This window comes from Tasmannia lanceolata, unplaced genomic scaffold (genome assembly GCF_043159265.1).
Source record: "Tasmannia lanceolata isolate RefF3 unplaced genomic scaffold, GAP_Taslan_0.1 ptg000003l, whole genome shotgun sequence".
NCBI lineage: Eukaryota > Viridiplantae > Streptophyta > Magnoliopsida > Canellales > Winteraceae > Tasmannia > Tasmannia lanceolata.
Genome location: NW_027518680.1, coordinates 46,555,090 through 46,559,501, shown reverse-complemented (window position 1 = coordinate 46,559,501; position 4,412 = coordinate 46,555,090).

The following is a 4,412-nucleotide window of genomic DNA, read 5'->3' as shown; positions in this document are numbered from 1 at the left end:
TTTACAAATAGCTTACAAGAAGCTCAAGGAGGTTTCCTCACACTTAGATATGTTCCAACAAAGTTTTGGTGTGTGAAAAACTAGTTTGAAGGGTTAGGAAACACATATATATAGCCTAGGGTCAAAACTAGTCCTTACAGGGGCAAAATTGTAATTCTGGACAAGTTTTAGAACCAGCCGTTGAGCCCCAACGGCTATTTCCAATGCACACGCGGCGGTCGACAGCGGTGGGCCGGAAGCCCGCAGAAGGCCTGCTGGAATTTCAGCAAAAAATATTTTTTCAGCCCAGTTTTGTAAAATTTATATCTCCCTCGTTTCTTATTGGATTTTGACGTTCTTATACTATATTTGAATGGAAACAATGAGATCGTTCTGTTAAAAATATTTTTAAAAATATTTGAAAATGTTTAGAACCAGTTATTTTCAAATTAAGGTATGTGGTCACTAAATGAACTACTAATCAAGTGCCAATGATGTCTATCTTTTGGGTGTGTTCTCTAAGGCTTGTCCCAAGATATTTATCATATTTTAGGACCCTAATAGAGTATGTTTAAATCTTGTTAAGTGCTCCTTGGTCCTCTCATAGGTACTTGCTAAGGATTGGGCTTTTACATTCTAAGACTTGACAAACACTTGATTTCTTCAATGTCTTCATCTCTTCAAGTCTTCATTGTCACAATGGATCATCTCTTCCATTCTTTTGGATTCACAAGGTCTTCATGAAATCCTCCAAGCCTTCATCTTCCTTTGGCTTCAAATGATCTTCTCCATTTGGTTCATGCCACGATCCATGCAATGCCCTTGACTTTTGTGTTTGATTACTTGAATCTCCAACACATGCACTTCAACATCAAACACATTAGAAATACAACACAAATCAACTTGTGTTTGGAATCATCAAAACATAGAAGTTTGCCAAGGTGGGAACCATTGTGTCATGCCCCAAACCGAGTTTCTGGTCTAGGCACATAACAGTGCCACATATCCATCAAACAATGAATATGTAAGGCATTCACACTGGAACTATGCAATAAACAGAGCTACTACGCAAAACTAATTTATTAATTCATCATCAGAGTTATCTGTGCGGAAATTAAATATCTTGTCCAATGGACTACATCAGAAAAACCAAATTAAATATCTCAATGTTTATTGCAACTAATGCTACTGTATGAAATATTAAAATAATAAATCCTAAACTATTGCCCTTGCTCACTCCCAAACTCGTGAATCATGCACCCTACTGTCCATCACCTGTAACATAGAATGCGTGGAATGAGCTAATGCCGAGTGAAATAAACATATCTACTCTTAATAACATAATACCAATTAAACAAATAAAATAATTGGCAATATATGTAAAACTGTAACTGGCATATCAATCTAGCTAGCAAACTATATAACTGGCATAACTATGCATAACTGTAACTGTAACTTTAACTGTAACTGCAGCTTCGCCTGATGCCTAGTGTAGTGAGACTACTACTACTAGACTATGTAGCCAACAGAACCTGCCTACTAACTGGTAGGAAGCCGAATCCCAACGATCGCGTATGGGATTTCACCCTCGTAATACCTTGACAAGTGATACTGCGGCTTGATCCGTGACCATTACTTCGACGGCCTAGAAACTGTACCATACACTAGTAATCATGCAAAACACCTGTCCAACGGACATTAACCGTTGCATCCTTACTTGGACAACATCATGTCCTAATGCAAGAACTACAACTATCAAGTCAAGACTGGCACATACGTGTGTATGGTAGATCCGCACCAGGAGTCAATAGCACACCATGACTATCAAGTCTAACCGGCAGACATAAGTGCATATGGTAAATCCGCACCAGGAGTTAGTACCATACCATGACTATTGACCCTCGTGTACACCAACACAATCAATAACAATCATAAACATGTATAACTTTGCATAAGAAATCATATTCGTTATATAGAATAAATGTGGTATAACAAGTCTACTCACTTGTGGTACTTGTTTGAATTGTCTCCCTCGAAGTAACTCTTCGATCACTGTGTAGTATCCCCTACGGTCCATATTAACCCGTAATTAATACTTTGGACTAATATCTAAGTCCCTTGGGGCAGATCCGTGCCCTCAAAATAAACAGTCCTAGGGTTCTTTTAGTATTTCTAAAAATTTCATCATTTTCGGCATATCCATAGAGTACAAGAGCATTGAAAACGGACAAGAAACGAATAAATTATGAATTTCCGAAGTTTAAGCTGCCGGGGGAAGAATTGTGATGTCGGACGTCTGGGAATTTTTCGGAAGTCAGGGAAACTCTCAGTTATCCCGAATAGGTTCAGACGGACGTCCGCCCCATGCGCGGACCCCAATTTTCTCTGAAACGCGATTTTCCACTGTTTTTTTTTACATACTATAACAAGTTATTTATCGAGTTCTTTCATCGATAAAGGGATCTAACATGAAAGAGCACGAAGACCTTTGAGGGAAAATCAATTCTCCTCCACCTTAATCAATGATTCTTTAATCGAAGAACACAAGGATTGATTTAATCACTATGATTACACTATTATCTTTATTCTTAAGAGATTTGAATCTCTTAGGGAGAAAATAAACCAAAACTATAAATTACATACTGTGGTACCCTGATCCCGCGAGAGGGGTGTGGGGCGCGAGCCGCCGCGCTCTCTCTCTTGGTCTCCCGTACCCACGCGATTGGCGTGTGCATTTAATTATTGATTTGAATTCGTCTTTCATGTGAACTTGGGATCACTAAGGCAATCCGAATTCCACACGAAAGAGACTGACAGAGTCGCCACCTAGATGTGGGATCTAGGACCCGAAATTAACCAGAAATCTAGACTCGCTACCTGGTTACGAGAATGGAAGGTATGGGGAGTTATCCGCCACATGCACCATTCCTGCCCGATAATCGGTCTTCGATTCCAAAAGCTAACTCTTTTAAATTTATTTTAAATGGCTCATTCAACTCTATGTTAATGTGCGAACTAAGTGACATGCATCCTATGATCTAATTTCAATGAGAATCCTAAATGTGTATCTTGATTTATTAATTTGTCTGGATTCAATCTAAGTGAAAGTTCTCCTAGAATTCTAATTTCATGGAAAGTCCTAAGTGATTTGATTAAGTATTTACAAGAAAATTAATATACAAAACACCACAATTTGTTGTGGTGCCGACTCGCGGGTGGTATGCCATCAGACATCCAAGCTGCCTACGTACCCAAGCCTCACTGGGATCAGAGTCGACGTAGTTCGGTGCACCTAAGCTAAGCTACTTATGCCTAACTCAACTAGGACACCGACCTAGACGGGATTGACTGTTTCAACAGTTTTAGGAGAAGTTATTTAATTCAAGTTGAGGATTTTATTATCTTAAGATTTCATCTAAGATGCTATATGATTCTCATCTAAATGCAAATGGTCCCTTAGACTAATGCAGGTTTGCCTACATCCTAGTTTACTAGGCTTGTCCTAGGGAAAGATTGGGTGACTAGTGTAACTAGACCTATGGCACGGTTGCTATACATAGCAAACGTCCATGATGAGGCTGGACTCCTAACTCTAGGACTCCCTAAAACCTAAGACTCCCTAAAACTTAGGACACGACACGACACCGGTGTTCCTAAATTGGGCTCTAAGGGTTCCTAAAGGAATTTTGAATCCACCGGCTCTTGGAAATCTCGAATTCTTTTGGGCTTGTGGAAACTTTTAGAGTTTTCTTGAAGCTTTTATTATCTGAAGGTATTTAGTGTGTTTGGTAGCTTTTAAAGTTGTTTATTTAGAAGGTTTTAGTTTCACTTGAAATTTTTAGTGGTCTTTTGGTTAATGGCTTTTAACGGATTTTTATCAGTGGATTTTAAATGGGTGAATTTTAGTTTTGTTAATTTTAGGTTGGATGTACTTTAGATTAATGTCTTTCGATTTTGGTTTGGAAAATGACGTTAACACAACCAAGTTTTGACAATTGCACAAATTCGACAAACCATTGACCATTAAAAGATCTAACAAATGCAGCCCACTAAAACTGTCGTAACTCTTTAACCGCTTGGCCAAATTCAACGTACGAACATGCGTTGGAAAGATCTTTTATAGGGCTACAACTTTTTAGTTCTCCATTGTTTGTAAATCTGTGATTTAGAGGTTCGAATTTGTGTTGCAAACAAAAGGACAGCAACATTAAACTGGAAATGCCTAAAGGTGTGCCGCAACCATTTTGGACTTAACTTTTTAACCACTCGCCGTCTGATCTAGCACGAATACTCGTTGGAAACGGCACGAAAATATCTACGACTTTGTAGTTAACCATTTCCCACGATTCTGTTGTTTAGAGGTCGAAAAATCTGTTTAAAGTCTAACAGCTAGCACTATGACGGGAATGATATTGGCACCCCCATGTTTTCTT